The sequence below is a fragment of the Leiobunum rupestre genome, chromosome 4 (assembly GCF_980474605.1).
Source record: "Leiobunum rupestre chromosome 4, qqLeiRupe1.1.hap1, whole genome shotgun sequence".
In the NCBI taxonomy this organism is placed as follows: Eukaryota; Metazoa; Arthropoda; class Arachnida; order Opiliones; family Sclerosomatidae; genus Leiobunum; species Leiobunum rupestre.
In genome coordinates, this window is record NC_143387.1 from 49,446,362 (window position 1) to 49,473,333 (window position 26,972).

Consider the following 26,972-nt stretch of genomic DNA (forward strand, 5'->3'; position numbering starts at 1 on the left):
TTCTTTAATTATGTCAATTGCGAACAAAGTCCCAATAGAAAGGGTAGATAAATGGAAATATTTTTAAGAGATTTACGAATATAAAATAAAGTGTCTTAAATTAAAAATTTAATACAGTTTCGTTTGAATTTTTCGCGGAATTGATAACGAACCCGAGAATTTTACCCAAGTCTGAAGGAAAACGATAAATTTGGCGATAATGCTTTTACAGAAGAAACTTCTGGCAGGATTGCCAATTTCCCGCAAGGTGAAGTGAACGGTAAAGTTACGGAATAGTCTGTCAGGGCGCGTACGCGGAAGAATAAATCAGACGAACTATCGAAGGGAATAGAACACACGTAACGAAATGGCAAATACTTTAACCCCTGTCCGCTGCGACAAAGAATAACAATGCCGCCGCCGCCGCGTTATATACACTCGATTGTATCTGACAAAATTAAACAGTTACCCGAGAAGCCTAGCAACTGCCGCCTCCGACCAATCAGGCAGTCGCTAAAGAATTATTATTTTTCATTAAACAGCTTTCAATGCCGCAATTGCGCCGCTTTGAACTTGTATTATGGTTTATCTTTCGGTGCGCATCTAGCCATACGTTTCCGCTATTTCGTTTACGTCACTGTTCGAAAACAAATTGCGCGAAATGGCGGAATTTTCACGAGGAAAACGATAACTGAAATTTCACTTTTTTTCGTTACGCAATCAACGATACGTCTACGCTGTTCGTCACGTTTAACCGAGTGTCGTCCACGTGAAAATGGAGCACATTTCGGTTGATTCTTTGGTCGAGGGGTCCAACATTTGCAAATTTTGCGTACCGAATTTTGAATCTCAAAGTTATTTCAGAAATCAGAAACTGATTTTGAGATTTCAAAGCTCAATTTTCGCGTTGATTTCTAGTTTTTACACACAATTCTAAGGGATTTGTGTGCCAGGTAACTCGAAAAATTCAGTTTGTCTAAAAATTATTTTAAATTAAACGGTTCGCGATTCACTACCTTATTTCCAAAACCACGTAACTCGAAAAATTCGGTTTATCTAAAAATTAATTTAAATGAGTTCCTCTTGGGTTTATTAAGTTAATGTACAAGATAATTTAAAATTTGTTCAAATTTAAATTTAATGTTTAAAATATAGTTAATATAGTTATAACATCGGTGAGATGGTGTGTACTTAAATGTCCGTGACATCTTGTTCAAGTTGATTTCGAGATTTCTAAAATAATTTTTCGCTAGAGCGTGGACGGGATCCCTCGTATAGGGACGAAAACACTTCTTCTGATCCATCTATCGGGAAAAATAGGCGTAACTGCAACTACGAAGCGACCATGTTTAAAAAATAGTAGACGATATTTCTATTTTCGAGCATGCGCAGAGTGCATTACGCTTTTTTAGTCGGTAGAGGGATGTGTTTTGCGTTTAAAGGGGACCCGAAACGTGCCTATATTAATTAGTCCAAGGTCGGTTTTGGTTAGTTTGTAGCCGGTTTTAGAGACTGCAGGGTCGAAAATATAGATCCGTTGCCTAGTACCTAGTAGATACTGTCACTGTATTTTTGAAATTAGTTTTACGATGAACTTTTTCGGTGTTTTGGGTAATGGATTGCCGGTGGTATAACGCGATATAACACGACCCCGAATACCGGTGCGCTGCGGAGTAGTTTATTAGCGGCGCCAGCCGGACTGGCCGGCACCGAGCAGACACGAGCTTCAAGGACGGGAATATTTTAAAAATATCGACGCGGCCCTCGTTCCAGCCCCAAATGCGGTACGGGTAGGCCCGCTTCGTCCGGGCTAAAAATGAGACAGTCGGAAGCCTTTCACCTGGTTTTCCACGTAATTCGTTCGGAGGTTAATGCCACGGATAAAGGTTATCCTTGACTGACACGCCGCCGTTACGGTGCCCCTCCAACATAAAACCCCGCTTAGTATTCTCAATTCTTTAAGAATTCTAAACGAAAAATGTTTCGTAATAGGCTTAATATTACACGATGAAAATAAATACAGGAGGTTTCAAAAGGTTATGCAAAAATGTGAAGGAGATGTAGGGGGTGAGTTGAGAAGTACGCCTGTTTTTTCCCCATTTTCCTACGATGAGTTAAAAGAGCGCCAGAGAGCTTCGAAGTGTGGCCTACTAGCCCCTGGAAGTAGGCTGCAACAAGCGCAAAGGGCGCGATTAAACACAAAGGACTACACTCGTGCAACCAGTACACTGTCACTCGTACGTTATGGAAGTCTATCGCGGTCTAACGGAACCCACTACCCGTCAGCTGGAGCAAGCTCGGTTCTCTGTGGGGAAGGCGGCAGTTGGTGGGAATTTTATGACGGCGAAAGCAACCATTAAAGGGGAGCTTGCTTGGTCCAACTTTGAGGAGCGGGAAGCTCGAAGTAAGCTGGCATACCTGGGTCGTCTCATTTTTACGCCATCAGTGCGCCCTGAGTCGTGCGCCTACCGATATATTCGGGTCATGGGACTATGACTCGTTGGGCGAAGAGGGTAGAAGTGTTGGATCGGGTATACGGATACGGGCACCCCCGCGGGGATATAACATCTTCTCGCGATTGGACTAAGGCTACGGACAGTGCGGCGAACGAAAACGCCGTGACGAAGTGGCGTCGGGAAATAGACAAACATCATAGCCTCTCATTCTATTCTAGGAAGGACAAACTCGCGATGGAAACGTTCTATTGCAACGATAAACCGAGCCACTTACCTTCCTCGCTCGTACAGGGGCGCTGCCCACCGCGGCCAGGACGTATTTGGGGAGAGTGCGGAATGCCCGTTATGTGGGTATGCTGTGGAGGATATCCCTCATATTTTAGTCGAGTGTCCGAAATTTTCGTCGGTTCGGATTGATTATGTTTTGGTCACCGAGCTGAACAAGTCCGATGACTGCGTAGCCTTCCTTCTTGGCTTAGGGCCTGCGTATGCCTACTGGCAAGATATTGATGTCACAAAACGAATTTTAGGCCGTTGGGGTGGTCTCAGGTTTAAAAGACTTTAGATTTAAAATTTAAAGTTTCTGCTCGTGGCCTGCCGGAGGGAGTTGGAGAATATAAGAACCATGTATATTTGTGTATATATGTTTAATTTCTTAATTTTTAGTGTTTTATAATATGCCTACATTAACTCTGTGTGTAAATGTTTCTGAAATTTTATTTCTGTATCAACTCCTGAGAATCCATATTTAAATGGTTTCCCCCCTGTTTCAAAAGGGGTTTGTAAAATCAAAAGGTAAATAAATATGTATGTGTATGTATGTACAGCAGGGAAACGAGAACATTAAGGTTTGGGTTCGTGTGACTTTGTAAACAAATCGTTTTTACTCCGACTCAAACTATTCGCCACCACAGAATAAAATGACGTCATAGCCTTACTCTTCTTACCCTACTCCGAAATCCTGGAGCAAGCGAAAAGAAACCACCTAACCTTAAACAGCGATTACGGGAAGTGAACAACTCAATATTGAATTTGGAGCCAAACGTAAACGTAATAAACCATACTATTTTGGCGCCCATTTCCATTTTGAAGAAGGGTACATTGTAGTGACTGATATCATCTTAGGTTTAGCTTTTGGGCCTTTATTATTAATCAATCCCGTAATCATAATTCGAAGCGAAATAGTTCGTTTTAACGACGATAGATGGAGCCGCGAATATCGAAACTCGGTTATTACGGTATATAAATAAACTTTGTAGTCGTATTGATACAGATTAATTTCATGGTTTGGTATAGAGTTGAGCAAATTGAAAAGCGCGTTTCCTGGCATCAATAGCGCATTGATCGGTGCCATCGCGGAAAAGGGACCAACGTCGGGCTATTTTCCGTCCGCGAAGTTGAGTCGCCGATTGACAATAGCGGAGGCGGCAGGCCGAAATGTTTCACGCGCGCCAACAGAATGTAGAGCCAAATAAATCGATAAGAAGGCAGATCTTGAAAAGAAATCGACTTGACGCTCAGGATCAAAATGAAACAAGAAGGACGAGACCGTACTAAACTTCCTCGCGTTGTCTCGAAATAAAGCCACGTTCACACGTACCCTCGGAAACGTTTAGCCTCGTTTCGATCTCGCTGCGGTTCTTAGCGTTTGGAAATCTTTTTGTTCACACGTTTGATTTCCAGTGAGTTTTGAAGAAAATTGGGCACTCGTACCTAGTATAGAAATATAATTAGAAGAACTTTCGTCTGCTCACGCATTTGAGTTACGTTTCAAAACATTCTAATTAAAAATGAATGCACCCAGAAGAAATTTGTTTTATTTTTTAAACAAATAGACCAAAATTTGTGAGACATTTTCTTCTATAAAAGGCATACAAATTTTATTAGGCGCAAAAAAATCCCCGATTGACGATTTTTGTAAAAAAACAAGGCCCATGTTTCACAAAAACTAGAGGTCGGCGTTCGATTAACCTTTATCCATGGATAAAATAAGTTTGGCGATATTTAAATAACCAATATTTGAATAATAATTGTAAAATGTTTAAATAATCGAAAGTGGATAAGCCTATTATTTAAACCAAACAAACTATAATTTATATAAAAACCATTTTAATTCAAATAAATGCTTGGTTGCGTAAAAAACATAATTAAATAAGTTAAAATTATATTATTTTTACCAAATTTTGTTAAAGGCCGACTAAATAAATCTTCGGTTTACTCTGTCTTTCACTGGAAGTAAGCTTACTGAAATACACGTGTGCCATGCAAGACAGAGTAAACCGAAGATTTATGAGTCGGCCTTTAAATAAATCGGAAATTTTGTGGATAATGAATAAACAATTTCGAGCACTAACAAAAACCGACTCGATGACGTCACGAATCGCTGCCAAAATGGTCGATGAAGCGGTTCAGCCGAAGCGATCGGAAACGCTGGGACGCGCAACGGTCACTGTTCACACGGCGGGATACGAACGTTGCGGGAGCACTCGTTGCAGAGGTATGTGTGAACGCGGCTTAAGGGTTACGGCGACGACATCGTACGCTATCGCGAAACGTTCGTTTAACGGAAGCGCAGGCGTAAAAACCTTCCCCGGGGCTCTTTTGAATAGTTTCGAAGTTGAATGAAGCCAGGCGACAAAATAGCCCAGAAAGGCATCCGCGCTTCCAAATATTCAAAGTTTGAAAAAAGAGAGGGGGCTTTGAGAGAAAGCTCGCCGAAAGGGGGTTTTTGATCGGAGACACCGGATTAAAACGCTGACAGAGAGCCAATCAAGTCGGCGGAACTCATTGCGCTAGTCCCAAGTCCACACTTTCAGTTTCCCTTACTAGCGCGGTCCGGTCTCCAGGGGGCGCTGATTGAAGCGCTCCATTAAAACATATTTGAAAAACGTCGAAGCGCCTCAATGATCCGCGAGGCTATGATCGGGATTTCGAAGTGTAATAGTCAATGCCGCGTCAAATGAAACCTTTATACGTTATTCAAGAAGCTAAATTGGGCCTAGCATTGGCTATTCGCAATTTCATTCGGAGCGTAACAATTATTCGACGAGCGAGAGACGAAATAAGTGATTAGCTAATTTTTAAAAAGTAGTTACTGTAAAAGTAACTACGTACGCAACCTTTTTCGTCGAATGGTCCACTTTGATTCATTTTAAACGACGCGTTTAACGAGCCGTTGAAAGTGTGTATTTCAGCCGCCAATCATAATTTTCGGTGATTTTTCTCTTTCGGGCAAATTACCCCCGTTACGAGCAACTAAATTACAAAAATTCTGCTTCGTAGCGAAATGCGTGGATAATGAACCAAAGTACAGACGAACAAAAAAAGCATACGTATTGGTAGAGCTTCAATCCGGAACCAATCTTGCGCTAATGAAACTAAGATAAGGTAATAAGATACGTTGGCGGCAGCAACGTTAAATTTGGTGATCCATAGAGAATCATCGTATTTCCGTTCCCTGACCGTCTTGTTTAAATAAAAACTTAAAATCAACCATGGATAGTAGATTTTAGAGGATCGGTAAAAAGCCTGGTTTTTAGCCCCCGTAAACCAATCACACTAAGGGAGTCGGCCAAGGTTATTTGAAAAAAAAAAACAAGTATCGCTAAGAGTGGACGAAACTGTTCGAAAAAAGAAAAAAGATAAACACGAAGTACATTTTTACGCCAAAAGGTATTTTTTCACGTTTTTATAGATTAAATATGATATACTAAATATCAGTTGATAGTTTTTATTGAATTAAAAAACCAAAATTAAAAATTACTAAAATATAAAGCGCAAAAAATTACGTAACCATGTCAACCGCATTAGATTGCCATTTTGAAATTTTAAGATCACGTGGTACAAACGACCTTGCAAGACTCCCTCGGAGTCTCTCGAGCTGATTGATACGCGGGGAGAAATAAAATGCACTGTGGAAGGGTATCGAAAACCTGTCCTCTTAATTTACTGTCCATGAATCAACGCAAAACGAGCCGTGGTAAAAATGTATGTAAAAACATGATATATTTTGTGAAAATTCATTTATTCTTAAAATAAAACCACCGTCACCGGAAATCGGCGTTAAAATATAATTTGAAATACAGGAAAACGACACAGCGGGGACACATCGTTTAATAGGGTAAATGTAAATAATACACGGTTTTTTTTTAAAATTGCGGAGACGAACGGATGCGCGTTAATTCGAGGAAGTCTCGAGAGGAATTTGCACAAATGACAAGGCGCCGAGCCGAACAGTTCGTTAAAATGCATTCGTGGAAAAACCCAATTAACCCCTCGAACTATCGAAGTCCATTAGAGACGAATTATGAATCAGACCTTGAGGAAGCGGAGGCGCAAGCTACCATCTTCGCCGAAGTACGCGTTGCTTTTAAATATTGTATTTAAAAATATTCATTAAAGGTTAGCGGTATAAAATGTTCTCGTAATTTCCGAGTTCGTTAAGTAAAAACTTAATTTGGCCTTGACCAAATTTCATCAAAGATTTTACTTTAGTTTTGGATTTTTTTTTGGAAGCTCATTACGAGCGATTGTGACGGGTGGGACAATTCAGTTCGCTCGTCCACTTGATTACTCAGGTGTGAGATACGAGTTACGGCCACGCCAACGGGGAACACGCGGGGATAAGGACGGGACACCCGTGGCGGAAGTATGATAACCACCCGTTGGGGGATTAGTGGTCGTCCTCACACGGCCATCCACAAACTCTGTTTCCCAGACGCTTGGGATTACGGGAGTACGCCATTACTCCCGGCCAGTTTTGGATCTAACTTAGAATTAAATATTTTTCTTACACAATTTTTTTGATTCAGATTCCCTGGCCATTTTAAGAGATTTTCCCTGACTGCTTAAGGCCAAAATTTTATTTTATATTATATTTTTATCAGAAGTTATTCAATTTAAATGGACTTGTATTTCAGTAAAACGTTTATTGCAATGTTGAAAAAAATTATCCGAACTTATAAGGAAATAAATGATAATCATAGAATTTGTCATAAATCTAGAATAAAATTACATTCAAAAAGTGTCCAGATAAAATTGAATTCCCTGACTTTTCCCTCAATTTTTACAAATTCTTCAAATTCCCTGACTTTTTAGGCCTGTTTTTAAATTCCCTGTTTTCCCTGACGTGTGGCAGCCCTGAAACAGTATATACTGATATTTCCTAAAAATATTATTCAAGAATATAGCTTTAACCAGGACTGTATTCAAGTCCACAAAGCATATTTGGCGTCAACTATTTAATCAAAAAGTGGTACTGATATGAATGTAATTAGCCGTGATTGCGGCGAACATAAGTCCTGTAAGCCAACATTGGAAATCCTCCTGTTTTCCGAGGAAAAGTACGTGTATTTTTAACAAGGTACTTGCGTAAAGTCTGTGTAGAGGCTTAAATGTACGTGACGTCAGGCCCGCGATGCAAAATAGCAGAAGTGGTCCGCGGATAAGAAAATGGTGAACAGGATTTTCGGTCGGAATGCGTGACTTATTTCAAGCAAAAGGGGTTTAGCCAGATAACCCGCGCAATGCAGTAGGGTAAACAAAATATATCATTTTTTTACGAGCAGAAATAAACTTTATTCCGTAGTCCCAACTTGACATCCCATATTTTGCGGGAAAAGGGCCTTTTTTTACAGCCGGAGTTGCCTCTTCCGCAAATAAAGTCCGACTTTGAGTCAGTACAGCGAGATGTCCTATTTCCGGGAAACTCAACCCATCGCCGATATTAAAAAAATATTGTTTCGAAAAACTGGGAAAACTAAAACCGAGGGGTCGGATATTCACCAAAAATGTGTACGGGATTTTGAAATCATCGAATTTCGGAATTTTTCGCTGGATTTCAAGATTTCACATCGGATTTTGAGATTTCACGTCGGATTTCGGGATTTCACGTCGGATTTCGGGATTTCACGTCGGATTTTGAGATTTCACATCGGATTTTGAGATTTCACGTCGGATTGCGGGATTTCACGTCGGATTTCGGGATTTCACATCGGATTTTGAGATTTCACATCGGATTTTGAGATTTCACGTCGGATTGCGGGATTTCACGTCGGATTTCGGGATTTCACATCGGATTTTGAGATTTCACATCGGATTTTGAGATTTCACATCGGATTTCGGGATTTCACGTCGGATTTCGGGATTTCACGTCGGATTTCGGGATTTCACGTCGGATTTCGGGATTTCACGTCGGATTTTGAGATTTCACGTCGGATTTCAGGATTTCACGTCGGATTTTGAGATTTCACGTCGGATTTCGGGATTTCACGTCGGATCTCGGGATTTAGAGATTTCACGTCGGATTTCGGGATTTCACGTCGGATTTCGGGATTTAGAGATTTCACGTCGGATTTCGGGATTTAGAGATTTCACGTCGGATTTCGGGATTTCACGTCGGATTTCGGGATTTCTTTGAATATCCGACCCATCAACTAAAACTATTTCAGTAACATCACTCATGGCGATGCAGGCAGTGGTGTAGTCCTAAAATAAAGAACCGGGGCGCTACCTGGGTACAGCCGACTTCGATTCGCGCGTGATCGAAGTTAGCTGTACCGGCCTCTATAAATGTACGTCCAAATTCTATGTTTATCGTGATTGAAGTTGGCCGTACCTAGGCAATAATTTAAAATTGTCATGGTACATTCTTACGGGCAAAATTCATAATAGTAATACTCAGCATTCCTTTGTCACCGAATTCTACAAATAACTTTGGAAATAAAAATTTCTATTTTCTAACAATCATTAAACAAGGATAACCAAAAGCCATAATCGTGTTTTCTAAATATGACTTCATTATTAAAAAATTTAAATAAAAAAAAACTCACCGAATTTACTAGAATCAGTCTAGAAATAACAGCTGTTACTGTTATGGAAACACGACCAACTTTGATCTCGCGCTAAAGCGGCCAACCCATTCGCCGAAATTCCGTAAGCAATGATTTTCCCGCTATAACGAGCGTGGTGCTGAACTCATACAGATATCTTTTTATCGTAAGTTAACATAGAAACTTCAAAGAATGGGCTGGCCGCTATAGCGTGAGATCAAAGTTGGCCGTGCTTAAACCCACTAGAGTGACGGGGTTTATATGAAGTTGGCAGTAAATTAGGAAACGTGAAGATTAATTAGTAAATGGATAAAAGGTACTAAAAATCAATATTGTTAATAAACAAAATATTTATACGAACTAGTACGCAAATGACTTACGAAATAGAAGCAAGGCGCGCCCTAGCCAGTTGGAAAAAGAGGTAGGGTGCGCCCAGGCAAGATGAAATAAAGAGGCAGAGCGCGCTCTGGGAAAACGGAAAAAACAAGGCGGGGCGGCGCCCTGGCCCGACTACACCACAGCGTGAAGGGACATTTCGGGCCCCGGGACAAATTATGTCGTCGAGGGCCCTTCTAACTGGGTGCTGGGCCAGTCGATGCGCCCCTATCGTACCAGGCCCTTTTTTTCGCAGGGCCCAGGGTATTCCCTCCTCTGCACGGTTCTGGTATTACTTAAAGACAAAGGAAATAAAAACGGTTTCAATGAAACGATTCACACGTTGGTTTCAGGGAAAACAACATCGAGGTGAAATTTTTTAAGGGTTTAATTTTAATGTATTTATTTATACTAGAACGAGCTAATTTAAACGTTTAGACGGGAAGTTATTACTCATTTTAAACAAAAACCAGAACAACTTTTAAGACTATTTTAAGCTAGGTTTTAAGTAAAATTCCACGTTTCAGACTGGTGGCCCCATCTAGTACGACTTCGCTTATTTAAGAATCAAACCGTTAATGGCGTTAGCCAGGTGAAAGGATATTATCCCTTCTCATACGTGTATTAAGGATAAGTTGTTTTTAATTTGACTTACAAGGAGACGACCCGAGGTGTAACGCACCGATTTAGTTCAAACTCGGGGGTTTGGTAGACCTTCATATAATTTGAAAAACCCTAAAGTGGTTTTATTCAATGGGCAACGGGTTTGCCATGTCAACGAAATTTTTTTTGACAACATAAAATAACATGGGATTTTGACCACTTTCCCTGTGAAAAAAAAATTAAAATTTGATCAAAATGTGACCAATTTTGATTTTTTCGTCAATTTTTATCAATTTTTTTTATAATTTTGGTATTTTAATTTTTTTTTTCAATTTTGTAAAATATTTCACAGGGGGCACCCTTGGAATCGGTCAAAATCCCATGTTATTTTCAATGGGAAAATTTCCATTTTATGTTGTAAAAACATTTTTCGTTGCCATGGCAAAAACCGTTGCCCATTGAATAAAATCCCTTTAGGATTTTTCAAGTTACATGAAGGTCTACCAACCCCCCGAGTTTGAGCAAAATCAGTGTGTAACACCTCGGGTCGTCTCCTTTGTAAGTGTTACTTGAGGGACGGTGTTGGATTTCCCCGATTTTTACTTAAAGGGCAACTAACAGGACGTGGGGTAAGCTACGTGGCAGAGCCTGCTCAAATTGCACCGTGACCCTAAAGCTAGTACCGTTGACGTTGTTCCGTAGCGTCACTTTCTTTGAACAAAGTTAAAAAAAGTCTCTAAATTTCGAACTTTTCGTTCTTTTTCACAAAACAAGTAGCTATATTGATGTTGGAATAGTTGTAATTAGTTACTTGGCGCCAAAGAAAATATAACAATGTACGAATAGCGCGGTTAATGGTGCTTCGACCATGAACTTCAGTCGAGAAGTGCAAAAATAACTTAAAGGACCCCAATTTTAGAGAAACTCCTCTACGTTCCCAAGGATCACCGGTTCAACTTCGAAGGTTGCGTTCCGTTACGCAAAACATAGGCAATACCGAAAAAAAAAACAAGATTGGCGAGTCAATTCGTAGATTCACAACCAAACCATTTTATCAGTTTTATAAAATAATTTAACTATCATTCTACTTAACTAAAGTATTATTTTAAGAAACTATTGGAACGCGAGACGCGTAATTCTACGAAATTACTTATTCAAATAATGAAGGCACGATTTCACTGCGCCATAAACATCACCCCGAAATATAATACTCCTTACGTAAAAATAAAAAGGCAAGGGATCAAAGATAAAAAAAACAAGTTGCTAAGGCTAGAATATACAGTTCTAGAATGATAGAGGGGGGAATCTTAGGAATCCGAAAGAAGCGTAGAATTAGGAATTGCCACTTCTGGAACGCGTCCAAAGTTGAAAATGCCATCTTCTTTTATCGTGTCTCCGAATCGGAAGCGAAAGACTCGGTTTCTCTCGAGCGCTAGTTGGAGACCAAAAAGCGAAATTGAATTACGGCCCAAATGAAACGTTTTTTTTTCTATTACACTTTGCCAATTAACGCGGTGGAACTCGCGATTGGCCTTGACGAGGTAACCACCGCTGAGAACGCTCCGGACACGTGCTCTTCACGCGCCCTTGTTCCGAAACAACTGGTTTTCGGGGATGCTGGTAGTTTATAAGTATCAGATCATCTTCGGCATTGAATTTCATTAGCGACGATAGCGCGGAATCAAGTTTATCTTAAAAATTATCACCAATGAACGAAAACTGAACGCGTTAATGAGAATGCGGAATGGGCTGTTAGTAACTCGATAGCCTTATCAAACGTTTCGTTATCATTTACGAGCCAATTCGAATTTAGAGTTCGCGCTCGTAAATTCATTGATTGATGTTTATAAATTGCAAAAATATAGCCATATTTTAGTTACCGCGTTAGATACCTTTATCATATTTGTGTTGAGACATCAGCGAGTTAAATACCTTTATCATATTGCACGCCCAGCTCATTTGTGTTGAGACATCAGCGACTTTTTAGGCCCGCGTTGGTTTCCAAGGAATCCTCTTACCACGGCCAACTTTGATCACGCGCTGTTCGCGCTACAGCGGCCAACACATTCGGCGAAATTCCGCGAGCAAGGATTTTCCCCCTATAAACTGTACTATAACGTGTAGGAGTTCAGCGCCACGCTCGGTTTTTATATTGTCTTCAGTGTAAAAACTATTCTAAAAATAATAATCCGCTAGGGGCGCTGACGTCATACACATCTTTTGCTCATAGGTTAACACAGAAACGTCAACGGATGAGATGGCCGCTGTAGCGCGAGAGATCAAAGTTGGCCGTGCTCTTACCAACCATTCTATAGCCTTAGAATTACGAAGAAACGAAATTTCGCGGTAAAGTGGGTTACGCGAAGAGGAGAAACTGAACTTCAAACTGCGCTCGTGAAGACGACTTGATCAAATTTTGGAAGTTGGAAACAAGATTGGATCCGGTCGTAACCAGAAAAAATCCAATAGTTTTGGATCAAATAATTTTGTTCGAGATTGGATAAAAATAATAGCAATGAAAGCATTTTCAAAATTTGACCCAATTGCTTTTGCACAAATAACGTTTAATTTTAAATTGCCATTAGCAAGCAATTATATTATTTAAATCAACGAAATTCTATTACAAAGTCGAAACCTACATGCTCAATTTAGTTAACGCTAATAATTGTATAAACAGTATTTTGATTTTTTCCGTCGGCTCTATTTTGACAAACACTAGTCTTTAGTCCACCTGTATGACTTTCAGTAAAATATCTACTAATTTTCCGCCTGGCTGCTATTTGAAAATTATTCATTCCAAATTAAGTCTAGTGTACGCACCAGAGACCCTAATTTTGAAATATATTCCACGAAAGATAATGTTGATTTTTTTTACACATTATGGTTCAGTATACTGTACAATTCACTGTAATACAAGAACCGAAGCCCCGCGACCCCTGGCTGAGAAACTAGCTTCCGTGAAGGTAAATGGAACAAGTCGGCCCAGCCGGAATATTAGTTTCATATCGACGCAAAGTATCATAGGTTAAATAGTTAAGCTACCTTCGATGTCTTACGACGTGCAATAATAATCCAACATAATTAATTTACAACGTCGAAAAATATTCCTATTATAACATATCGAATGAAATTATCTAATTCAAACATCCCGCCAATTATTATCTTATTCTAGCATATCGAAAGAAATTGTCTAATTCAAACTTCCCGCCACCCGCCAATTATAATCCTATTCTCAAAAGATTTATTTTAGTTTATAAATGAATTAGCAAAAAATAGCCCAAAGCCGCACTATTTTGGCTAAAAAAGGTAAAAGACAAATAAAACAATAGAAAAGTAAATTTGAGTTATACTAAATGGCAGAACTTTATCATTTTAAACATCATTCTTATAAAATAAAATTTTAATTTCACATATTGTTACAAAAGTATATTTTGGGATAATGATGTTTTTTCTGTCGTCTTGAAGGGCAAAAACGAGATAAATTTTAGAAAAATAATTTGAAAAATATTTTTGGAATTTAAATCCATTTGTGATTCGATTTTACATAACAACACGGAACCGAGAGCCTACTTATAAAAACATCCGTTATTAAAATTAATTTTATTTATCACTAACTATACTTGGGAATGTTTCTGACAATGATAGTTTTTTAAGAAATTGCCAACTAGTATAACCGAAATAAGTTCGTATGATTATACTTTTTCTTGACCAAATTTTAATGTTTTGCGGGAATTTCTGACAAGGAGTTTAGTTTTCTTTAAATACGATAATTTTGAATTTGCGCGTATATCAACCAATTAGCGGCAGCGTTCTTGAAATTGTTAATTAAAAATTCTAGATGATACTTCTTAACATTTTGAATTTGCGCGTATATCAACCAATTAGCGGCAGCGTTCTTGAAATTGCTAATTAAAAATTCTAGATGATACTTCTTAACATGGCCGAAAGTTATTTAATTTCACTGTTATTTCGTCTATGCAGAGAGTGAATATACCTAAGAAGCTGAAAATGTCCAACTCGACTAATCTGATGGTGTACTATCCATTACCGTCGGCGGTTTTTAGATTATTCTTCACGGAAGCAAGTTCCGCCCCCAGGGGTCGCGAAGCTTCCGTTCTTATATTATAGTCAATCGTACAGTGTACTGAACCATAATATGTTAAAATATTTCCACTTTATCTTTCGTGGAAATTATTCCAAAATTTAGGGTCTCAAGAACACTGTTCGCTACTGACTTGAAATATCAATCCATCCACCGTAAAATATTGGCTATTTTGCGGGTATAATCTGTACAGGAAAAATTAGTTTATTTTACAATAAAAACACATTGCGACTTAGGTTATCTCGACAAACCGATCATAAATACGTTACGAATTACGGTCATAATGGTCCGGGAGGTAAAATTATGATTTAAATATAAAGGGAAAGAAATTCAAGGTTTCCCTCGAATAACAATAATTAAGCGGGAAAAAGCATACACAAACATACGGCCTGAAAAATATCTAAATTTTCACCGAAACAAACAATAGCGCGTAAAACGTCTTGATTACAAAGCGCATGAGCTATATCATGAAAAAAAACAATGCTTTTTTACTATAGTTAATTTAGATTTTACGTAATGTCGAGGATTTATCTCGAACAGACTGGAGTAGAGCCAGTAATTTTTTGGTGTCTAGGGCCTCGGGCCGACACCACATTGTAAATATAAAAAAAAGAGCCAGTAATTTGAATTTCAACAGATTAACATTGAGACGATTAGCAATAATTCCATTAAATGTGCCTTATTTTTAAGCAGAACGTAAGGACTATTCAGCGAGTCAACATTTTCAAGCAATTCTTAAGGTCTATTCAGCAAGACAGCATTTTCAAGCAGAACTTAAGGACTATTCAGCGAGACAACATTTTCAAGCAGAACTTAAGGACTATTCAGCGAGACAACATTTTCAAGCATAACTTAAGGACTATTCAACGAGACAACATTTTCAAGCCGAACTTAAGGACTATTCAGCGAGTCAACATTGTCAAGCAGAATTTAAGGTCTATTCAGTGAGCCAACATTTTCAAGCATACCTTAAGGACTATTCAGCGAGTCAACATTGTCAAGCAGAATTTATGGTCTTTTCAGTGAGCCAACATTTTCAAGCAGAACTTAAGGACTATTCAGTGAGACAACATTGTCAAGCAGAACTTAAGGTCTATTCAGCGAGTCAACATTGTCAAGCAGAATATAAGGTCTATTCAGTGAGCCAACATTTTCAAGCATAACTTAAGGACTTTCAGCGAGTCAACATTGTCAAGCAGAATATAAGGTCTATTCAGTGAGCCAACATTTTCAAGCAGAACTTAAGAACTATTCAGCGAGTCAACACTTTGTGAATGCAGAAATCATTTGCACACCAACGCTTTTGTTGGCCATGTTCTTATGACCGAGGCTTAGTTTCAAATATTTACATCCATTTTATTGAACAAAACTTAAGACTTATTCGCACGTGCCAATGTTTTTGACCGCCTTTGTGGGTAAGCACAGTTTTCGACCTGAGATCCACTAAACGTTGCCAAGTTAGTAATTGTTGAAAAATACCTTTGATACAACAAAATATGTCAATTTACATTAATAAAGGTATTTCATATTAATATTATATTTTAGTTTCGTTCAATGGTAAAGATGTGTACAAAATGATTAGCCAAGCCTAGGTCACAAAAACAGACCGTTTTTGTGGCCAACACGTTGCGTTGTGGACATTTTTTTCTCATTTCAGACGAAGCGACTCGATTTGCGACCCGTGTTGACAAACAATGTGTTTTCGATGAAAATATTAAACTTGAAATTAGGGGCAGTCCGGATGTCAATGACTCTCATAATAAGAGGGATCGAGGGTCATCAAGACCCCCAATTTAAATGAAAAACGTTTTAGCAAATTTTACGATATATCATGAACTACATGCATTTCCTGTCGTTTCTGCATATATTAATTTAATTTTAACTTCCTCACGAGTCAGTGACCCTCATCAAAAATAGACATGAAGGGGGGTCAAGGGTCCCCGTCAAAAATACTACTATTTGCAAGTCCGTTGCTCACCTATATTAATATCAATTGACTCATTTTATAGTAGGAGTATTTTTTCGAGGGGCTAACCAGTAATAATTGGCCTGTACACCAATTACGTAATCATTAATGAGTACAGATGAGTAAACATGATTACGCAATGAGTAAACATGATTACGTAATGAGTAAACATGATTACGATGAGTACAGAATGATTACGATGAGTACAGAATTATTACGATGAGTACAGAATGATTACGATGAGTACAGAATGATTACGATGAGTACACAGGCAACTCAAAACTCTAAAATTGTTACAGATGAGTAATTGAGTACGGGAGAATTCCAATGAATACAGATGATTACGCGCTATTACAAATGATTACATGTGATTACAGATGAGTACGCGTGATTTCATAATGATTACAGGATTACGAATGAGTACAAATGATTACAGAATATTACGTAATTATTACAGTTAGAGTGTACACCGATTACGGGAAGTGGTTAGCCCCTCGTATTTTTTAAAAGAATTACAAGTAATTTTATCCTCTGGTTAATACGAGAAAATGTACGCATTGTAACCCGGCCACCGGAATTAATGACTTTAAAAGTCGCTTGATGGTGCCTTGGGTATTAGCCTAGCTGATTATTATTTTAATTTAAATATTCGAATAGGCAACGTTTTTTACGAACCCCAACCTAGTTGAACAAAAATGTTGGCTCGTGTGAATAGACCCATAACAAAAGAGGGGCCGCAGACGAGGCTTAAGTGAGACCTCTGGACGGAACATCCTGTTTGTGACGTTTTGAACCATGTGACCGCCATTGAAATATACGGGCGGAAGTAAGGAAACGGATGGTCCGTCCAAATGCTGAGTTGCCAGGTAAAAATGTTAATTTTCGGCCCCCCAACTTTCATCATGGGTCTATAGGACTATAGACACTAAATGATTCCGTACCACAGTAATATCACTCCGTAGCTTCGGAAATGGCCGCCATTTTAGGGGCGTTTTTTACTCTCAATGGGTAAAGCGCCGGGTGACGTGCCGTGACGTGGAAAACGTCGGAATAACCGGAGCAAGTGGATGCGTGCTGGACGAAACGTGATTACCAGGGCGCCGAGAAACCGCTGCCTCAGAGGCCACAAAAGAATCGGCGCGGTCAGCAACGGGGAAAGTCTCCGAGTAGAATAGTTCCGTCAGGGGTCCCTCGGATCGATTTACCATCGTCAGCGTCGTCCGGTTCGAACAACAAAAAGTCTGCGAGAATGGGCGGCTTAGACGATAATTCTGGCGCTTAACGGGGCCCTTAAACCTTCTATTATTTTAGTATCTGCAAAATCCCGGTTGATCTGGACGTGACGCGCTTTGCGGATAACGCCGAAACGACGAGGAACACGGAATCTCCGGGTCGATAATGTTGCCCGAGAGCCCAGCATCCCGGACATACACTTTCCATCTCTCTCGCTTTTTTACGAGCATTTTATTCTTATCCGCGGCGCGGTTTAGTCTTATTTCCACCATATTGGAAGAGCTTTTACACTACGAAACCGACTAGACCAGATCTCGCCGCTTGGGTATATAGCAAATGGGATCGAGTGTTTATAGTTTAGGGCACTTTCACCCTCAGCGCGGAATTATCGGCCCCTTTTTATTCTAATCTTCACTCTGAACTTCTTAGCACCCCTAGGCCGCTCAATGAACACAGGGACCCCACTCAAATCTTCAATTTATTTATACGAAAAATAAGATTACATTTCTAAAAATATAGGACTTTATAGTACTAATTTTCAAAATTATATTATTTTATAGGACTATTTTTCAAAATTATATTATTTTATAGGACTATTTTTCCAAATTATATTATTTTATAGGACTATTTTTCCAAATTATATTATTTTATAGGACTATTTTTCAAAATTATATTATTTTATACGACTATTTTTCAAAATTATATTATTTTATAGGACTATTTTTCAAAATTATAATATTTTATAGGACTATTTTTCAAAATTATATTATTTTATAGGACTATATATGGTATTTCATTTACTAACTTTATGCATTTAAAAACAAAATCTATATTTAATGAAATGAATCTTTGAGATTTTCACTTAAAAAATATAAAATATTTTACCATTTTATCTCAAATATATATACCAGTAGCTAACCATGTTATCAATAACAAAAGTATAGACTAGAACAGGGTTCATACAAAATTTTAAAAACCATTTTCCCTGATATTTCCAGGTTTTCCAGAGTAGTTTTGAATATTTTCCAGGTGTACTTTTTAAAACAATAGGGGTCTCTAAAATGTTAAAAGCATTACTGTTACACTTTCTAATATAATATAGTCAAGATTGAACGTATTAATTCAATACTAAGTAATAATTTCAGTAATACTAAAACAAATTGCACATAATTTGGAGTTCTCATAATTATTTTCCCTGATTTCCCTGAATTTTCCGGAAAATTTTCCATTTCCCTGACTTTTTTGCTTTAAATAAATTTCACTGATATTTCCAGGTTTTCACTGATTTCCATGTTTGTATGAACCCTGTAGAATGACTTTGTATAGGAATGTATCCTATAGTTAAATCTAGTGGCGGGATTTAAAATGGGAAATATTTCAAAATTATAGGATTTTATAGGATCTTTTGGGGATTTTGCAAAAAATTTAGGATGTTATAAGACATTTTTGAAAATATAGGATTTTATAGGAGTTATAGGACCTCTGGGGCCTCTGTGTTCAAGTTCATTTTCAGACTTTTGGGAGGAAAATTACGAAAGATTGTGGACAATATCGGCAATAGCGCGTTCATTTTTTTTATCAAAGAATTAGGGAAATTCAAGGTTTGGTCGTCCTTGAAACGATTGAAGGTCGTTAAATTAGATGAGTGTAAATCCAGAGGTCCAACTATACTATAGGCTATTAATGTTTCGCTGGCTCGACGCGGATTTAAATTCACGTGAATTTCCCGACACACAGTGGTTGTGTACATAATAATAATTATCTGCTAGGCTAATACCCAAGGCACCGCCCTACGTCCAAGTCATTTGGCGACTTCTTTTGCCTTAACCCTTAAGGCGTAGGAGGCTGGTATCCAAAGACAATATAGAACTCCGTTGGACATAAGGCACTAGTCACGGCATATGACTACTAAAATAAATGCTCTGACTACTAAAATCAATCGAAATCTGGGGTCTCACTAGTCAATTTGACTAGTGGAAAATTTACCTAAATATTCATAAATAATGGCGAATACACCGTATCATAAATTCATCATTCCCATTTTGTTTAAAAAAAACACACACACAACATGCTTCTAGAGCTTGTAGAAAATCAAGAGTGCAGAGAGTCCACTGCATCTCATACAAGTTCTGATTCAGAATCTCGATCTTAAATTAATGCAAAATGTTGGCTGTCCTTATTGTTTTTAAAATAAAAAAGGTTTTATCAAAGCAGTTGGAAGGTTGATTTAAGAGGGAGTAGTTGGGATCTATGAAGGCACAGATATTGGAAATGTTTTAGAATTTAAGAGTTATTTTTTGGAATTATTTTAAAAAGCAAAATATATTTCTAAAATAATTTCCATCGATTTTCCTCAACTTTTATAACCATTTCCTTAAATTTGAGCGTTGAAACTGTAACAGTAAACTGAGAAAATTTTAAATTGTAAAGGATTACGTGTAAAATTATCGCATTTAAATTGCTGAAACTCATTATAGAAACTAAACTAGTGAAAAAGTCATCAATAAAAGTGATTGCAATCAATTTAATCAACAATGTTATTAAAGTTAACAGACAATTTTCTTATGTATTTATACGAAATTTTAATTTAACATATAAAACAGCGTATTAATTATGATTATAACATTTTGCGTGTAGTAGTTTGAAACACAAAACTGCAGGATCCAGTTACGACAGCATAGGAGACGTCTATACAGGGCATCCACATTTGATATTTAAAATTTTCCTCTTGCGATAATTTCATTAAATGAAAAATCCCGTTTTTCGCGTTTTTGACATAGAAATTCCCATTTTATATACCTCTACTAATTTATATAGATATTTAGATTAATTCTGAAAACGAATTAAAATTTAAGGTTTTATTTATTACAAAATTACTTAAATTTGAATAATTTTGCAAAAACATATCCTCAAAAGTTACATATGGATATTTAGATCGTGACTTTCAATACTATCAAAATGACCAGCATTTTAGGAACGTATTAAAAATATTTTTTACATCTGTGACTCATAACATATCCAATTATCCATGGAATAAATATACAATTAGAGTAGACTAAAACAGGCAATGGTATCCGAAAAGCTAAAAATTCCCTTTCTTCCCGTGCAAAGAACACTTTTCCCTCATTTTAATCCGCGAAAGGCCGTTTTCCCCCGCTTTTCCCGTTATCCATCTTAAATTGCATTATTCCCTTTTAGCGTGGTTGAAAAATTCCGGAAAAAGGAAAAATTCCCCGCATGTGGAAGCACTGCGTCTATAGCATTGAAAATCAATGCCAGAAATACGCGTTTCAAAAATATGGTGCCTGATCAGGCAAAATAACTCAGCTCGTAGTATGTGTCTTTTTCTTTCGAATTTTTTATCCCACAGCCCTATTTTATATCCATGGCGGCCGATTTTAAAATTCATTTTAAATATTTTCATTAGAATATACATAATTCTGAACTAAACACGCGTACTCCTTTACAATTTAAAATTTTCTGGGTTTACTCTTACAGTTTCAAGGCTCAAATTTAAGGAAAGGGTTTTAAAACATATAAAAGGTGAGGAAACTCGATGGAAATTATTTTATACTAAAATAAATTAAGATAGAAGGTAAGTCAGGCTGACTACTTTAAAAAAATATCCTTATGTCCAGCCCTGCTCCGTACCCTAGATTCGAATTCTGAGCTTTCCACTTCCGGAACGTGAACTCCGAAAAATTGGCATCCATCGGTCCTTGCCATCTATAGGAGCGACAAACACAGCACCCCACACGAAGAGAACGCAACCCGTCATTTTTCATTGGTGAGACGCTTTAGCGCCTGCTGCCGTCAGAAGGGGAAAATTCGAATATTGTCTTCCCCTTTTCCGTAAAACGTTCAGCTTAAAGGTTCGTCCAATGAAATTTGTACACAACACTGCCATCTAGCGGGTTTAAATCTAGCTGCGTTATCCTTGTGTTCGTTGCTCCTAGCTGCCATAGTCCTATCACGGCCAACAGCGCGTCATCAAAGTTGGTCCTATCTATAGTTAGTTACTATGGTAACTATGTAGCTAGTGTTTTCAGAGTTCCGGCAGGAAGTGGGTAAACGCTATTGACAACCCGCGAGGCAGTCATTTCGAATCTAGGATACGGAGTTCTAGATTATCTTTGGTTATTTATAAACTTTGTTTTCGGTGTAATAGTTGAAGAAACTCATTATATGATGTATTCAAGCGAATAACATTAGCAATATAATAAAAGACGCGTTATATAATTCGCAGCTTAAATTGTGGACACAATGAATGTGACAAGAGAGTCTGTCGTGTTTAAGGCGACGTAGATTGGGCAGTGACGATAACAAATAAGGCTTAGTTAACCGGTCAATAGGTGGGAATAACAGCTCGATACCAAAGGAATTGGAATTAAATTACGAAAAACGTTCGGATAACGGCGCTGCGGGGGAACTCTAATAAACGAACGGCCACTTCGGAAGATTTATTCGGGGCCTGCCGACGTCATCGGCAGAGGCCATCGCGTCTGCGCCCTTTGCCGGAATGAAATCTGAACTTTCGCAACGAGTCGGCCGAATTCGTCTAACTTATCGACACGCCACCTAGTGAACAAGCGTCGCGTCAAAGAAAAATTGTTAACAAGGCTCGAATAAAACGATTCGTCGAATTCCGTCATCGACGTGGGTTTTCCTTACAACGGGTCGTCGGAGGATGGCGCCACGCGGTATTAGGGGCACCCCCGCCTTCGCCTTAAGCCGCAACCGAACGTCGCCTGGCGCCATTCAAGCTTTATCCAGTTATATAGCCCTATAGCCCGTTAAAAACTTATATTTATGGCGAAAACCGCGTCAAAAAATATTAAGCCTTTAATTTTTAATAAAATAAAAAACTTTCGGGAAATCGAAAAGCGCACGTCCACCGCGACACCTGGTGAGAAATCGGTGAGACACTCCTTGCTTGATTAAAATTGAAAATAAATACGAAAGCGCGCGCTGCTGAAGACGCGAAAGATTTTATTTTGCACGCGTGGCTGGTTCCAGTTATACGAGACCTAAGCCTAAATTGCGCAATTTCATAAGTTAGGATAGTTCGCAAATCGCTCACTAAGGTCGTTCTGGCGCTGGCGAAAGTTCAAACCCAAATACTTGGCGTTATTTTGCGTTTCAACTTTTGGCGCCAAAAACTATTTTTTCAAGACAAAATATGGTACGTATAAGTATATTGAACGTCTTGTTGATCTTTTGATACGCAAATAAGGCGATATTTGGAAAAGCTTGGCCGTTCCCCTTTAAGTAGGTGTAGAATTTTGGATTAATGAAACGCGTCCCGAAATGTCGCGGCAGTCGCTAGTCCGCGAAGCCGGGTTGTTTCGTCTGTGGCGTAGAATGCCGGGGAAAGAGGCCGGCTGAAAACACTAGAATCGCGAATCTGGGAAGCGGAAGAGCTAGTTGAAGAAATGAGAGAGAGATTTGAGGAGGCCGTTGTCTTGGTAACGGGAAACAATTGCCGACGATGAAGGCGGTACGCGATCGTAGAGAGGCCAGGCTGGCCTCGATTCCGGGCGCGAAGGCCTCAACTGAATCTGCCGGAGCGGCGGAGCCACCGGATCGGGTGGGAGGAGAGTCACTTGGTTGGAAAACGCCAAATATAGAATATCGGATTTGCTCTTTTGAAAAGCTTAATTTGCCGAGAATGTTGCGGAATGGTATAAGGGTAACTGCGGCGTGGGCGGCGATGCCGCGTCGCCCATTCAACTCGTCCCAACGATTCCCAATAAAGTTCATGGCGGGGATAGAGAAGAGTTACAGCCCCTCCAAAAGCTGGATACCATCTTGGTTTCTTTTCGGAATTTTTATTGATGGATATTGAGTTTTTAGAGCCACTTAGACCATTTGATGTTTGATGAAAGTATGAAATCTGACGAGGAATGAAGGTTCTGCCGCTCTTCCGTCGTGGCTTCAACCGAATTCTTTGGTGGTGCACGCGAAAGGAATTTAGCACGACGAAAATCCCAGTATAATCAGCGATATAAAAACTCTAGTTTTATCAAGTCACGTCCTTGAATTATTAAATGATCGAAACATGACGAAAATTCTAAAATGATGGAGAATTACATCGACTCGATAATTTCCTCTTCATTAAACATTATCAAGAATATAGACTTCGACCTCGAGGCGTAAGAAAAGGACTCGATCCAATGTCCAAATTTGGATCCATTTGGAATCGAGACACGTCCAGTTTGAATCCAATTCTGTTTGCATCAAATCATTTTCACCAAATCGGAATAAAGTGGAATTTCATTATAAATGGATCAAATATAACGCAATTTGGATAGCAATTTTCGATCGAATTCGAATTTGGATTTGACCAATTTTGAATAAAACTTTGGGATCAATTTTATACACCAATAAAGAGTATTCTTCCAGGTGCAAATACCAGAGATTCAAAATCGATAATTTTATGTTTGGAACAAGGTTATTAAATCTTTTTATATTTTGCATTTCCTTATGGGTGACTTCACTGGAACCTTAAAAGTCCACTTACTAGAAATGCAGTGATAGGCTCTTTGAGTGACGGAAACTTCATTAGAAGAGTATCGATTTCGTCGTCCTTGAATATTGCACATAATCGAGCCATTAGCGCTTGGCCATCTCTCCCTGCTAATTCCGTTGCTAAGGGAAACTCGTTTAAATGTCTACTTGAGACTGCATTTCTATTAAAACCGTTTTTAATTAACGCCGTTGGCCGAAAGGACCTAACTCCCTGAAACGCGTCCCTCGCCTGGACGTCATGTGATTCCAATTATTTTAATATCTCTTGGGAATTTACCGCCGCAATGTAATTAAATATTTCATCGACGAATTTGTAAATAAATACGGATGATCTGTCCAACTGCGTGAAAAATTATATAATTGTCCATTAAAGCTATATATTTTTCAGGCCAAACAAAGGAACCAACAGAAGTTTGTTTTGTCACAGAAATAGTATAACTATTTCGAATCAGTAAAATTCAAATTTCATCTTCAAATGCACGGTGGGGTGGCGGAGTGGTTAGCACTTTCGATCCCAGCTTTTGGTACTGAGTTGGCAAGTTCTCTCCGCACTGATTAAAGGGTTTACCTCGCAGTTATTTGGTTTCCTCTTTTCATAAAAAAAAACTTGTTGAGTTTAACGGTAATAGTGAGTGTCTGAAGATTTTGGCTTACGTGGCATCTAGGAGCAAGAAACACAGCACCCCACACAAGAAGAACGCAACCCGTCAAAAGTCGTGGATTTTCTTGTGTTCAGTTTTTATTGGTTAGGCGTTTTAGCGCCTGCTGCCGTCGGAAGGGGGAAATTTGGAAATTGTCTTCCCCCCGCCCGTAAAACGTTCAGTGTAAAGGTTCTTCCAATGAAATTTGTACACAACACGGCGTTCTCCTTGTGTTTGTTGCTTCTAGGTGGCATGAAGGGCTGGCCACCATCCTCCTACGCATTGTAACCCGTCCACTTAAATTAATGGCATTAAAAGGCGTTCGATGACTTGGGCCTCAGGTGATGCTTTGGATACTAGCCTATAAGTTGTAATTAAAATCTCAAGGATTTGAACAAAAAAGTCAACTTTTTCATAAAAGTCCAGGTCAGTGGCCAAAAGTGAAACGTATATATTCCACTAAAAAAGATTGGATTGAAATTTTCAAGCTATTTATTTTCTAGTAGTGAAATTATACTTTAATTTTCCATAATACGTAGTGTTGTTAATTTTCCGGAAAAATAAAATGCGGATAATTTTCTAGAAAAGTTTCCGGAAAATTTTCCGCAAATCGGAAAAATAAAAATTTGAAACATAAATTACCTTTTAAGGGTTTTTAATATTTTTAACTTTTTATCGATATAAAATGTCTAATATCAGTAAACATACTACAAAACATTAATAGCGTTACATTGTTAATCAGTTTAAACTAGTCTAGAGGTTTAGTTTTACTTTCAGATTCGAAAAAATGAGGCAAAAATACCGCTTTATTTCAATTTGCAAACAATATATTAGACTAATCACGGAATGAAAACTTTTTTTATTTTTTTTTCGGAAAAATACGGAAAAGTTTCCGGAAAAAAGGCCTCGGTCATTTTCCGGAAAATTTTCCGACTTACAACACTAGTTATTCGTGTCGATTTTTTCATATTTTCCCACATGGATTACGTGAAGACGAAACTTTCAGAGCAGGCCACGGTACAATCCAACGCGAAAACATATTTGGTTTAGTACTCGCGTTTCCATAAGAAATGCACCCGATGACGAAACCAAACCCAGCAGAGTTATACACCAGGAGTTTATATTTAACGGGTATCTGTCGAGTTGCAAAAGCCAGAGGTTGCGGTACCTCCGCGAAGAATGCGATAAAATAGAAAGATATCGGGTGAGGAGCATAAATGTCGATGAAGAAATACGATGTTGTGAGGCGCAACGTGAATTTATAGCCCAGTCCGTCCCTCAAACCGACTGTTGGGGGAAATCGGCTAATGGAATGAGTTACCCCCTTGATTTATTCCCAGTCATAAGACTTCCAAATGGGGTAAAATATAACTCCAAATATATGGCTTCACGGGAAGGCTTAGCGCTTCTGCAGCCAGTGACAGACAAATACTTGTAATTAGTGTTGTTCATTTTCCGGAAAAATAAAATGCGGAAAAATTTCCAGAACATAAATTACTTTTTAAGTGTTTTTAACTTTTTATCGATATAAAACGTCTAATAACAGTAAACATACTACAAAAGATTAATAGTGTTACATTGTTAATCAGTTTAAAGCTAGTCTAGGTTTAGTTTTACTTTTAAATTCGAAAAAATGAGGCGAAAGTTCCACTTTATTTAAATTTGCAAACAATAATAGACTAATCATGGAATTAAATCTTTTTTTTATTTTTTTCGGAAAATGTTCCGACTTACAACACTTCTTGTAATGAAAAGTAAACGAAATTGATAGAAACTCTTAAAACAAATATACATCACCAATTAATTTTTATGTTAATAAAGATAAAATCTTTACTCTGAAAGAACTTTCCAATAATAAATTTAATTATTCCTGTGCAGTTAATTTTTTTTAACATAATCTAATTCCACTTTTTAACGTTTTTTCGTCTCTATATTTAGTTCAGCAAACGAGTCTTTTAATTGGAAAAGAAGTGCGGAATTTATTAGCGGTATCGAAATCAACTTGCAGCGCCTGTTCTAGGTGACAACACTGCCACCTCGTCTAGACTAGATTCAGGTTGACAAGAGTTATCTTGGATTGGAGCCCAGTTAGTACACGGAAGGTAAAAAACGTTTAGTGGAAGTAGACCCATTAATTAATTATCTGGGGCAGCTAGACACACTAGCTGGAGCGTATGTAAGAAAGAGAGGCAGTGTACAGGATTTACAGTCAATATTTTTAAATAAATAGAATATTATTAGGGTAAAAATGAACAAAGT

At 38.3% G+C, this 26,972-nt stretch overlaps 1 protein-coding gene across 8 annotated transcripts in view; it reads right to left on the reverse strand.

Annotated features, from left to right (window-relative positions):
• Nucleotides 1-26,972, reverse strand: part of Ndae1 (Na[+]-driven anion exchanger 1) — an 81,816-nt gene that overhangs the window by 21,690 nt on the left and 33,154 nt on the right. Inside the window, exon 1 of one of the 8 annotated variants that reach the window (XM_090172946.1) lies at nucleotides 12,176-12,266. The exons of the other annotated variants lie outside the window; for them this stretch is intronic. The gene's annotated coding sequence lies outside the window, so the exon portion shown is untranslated. Of the gene's footprint in view, nucleotides 1-12,175; nucleotides 12,267-26,972 lie in introns of those variants that run through there. 8 annotated transcript variants of the gene reach the window in all.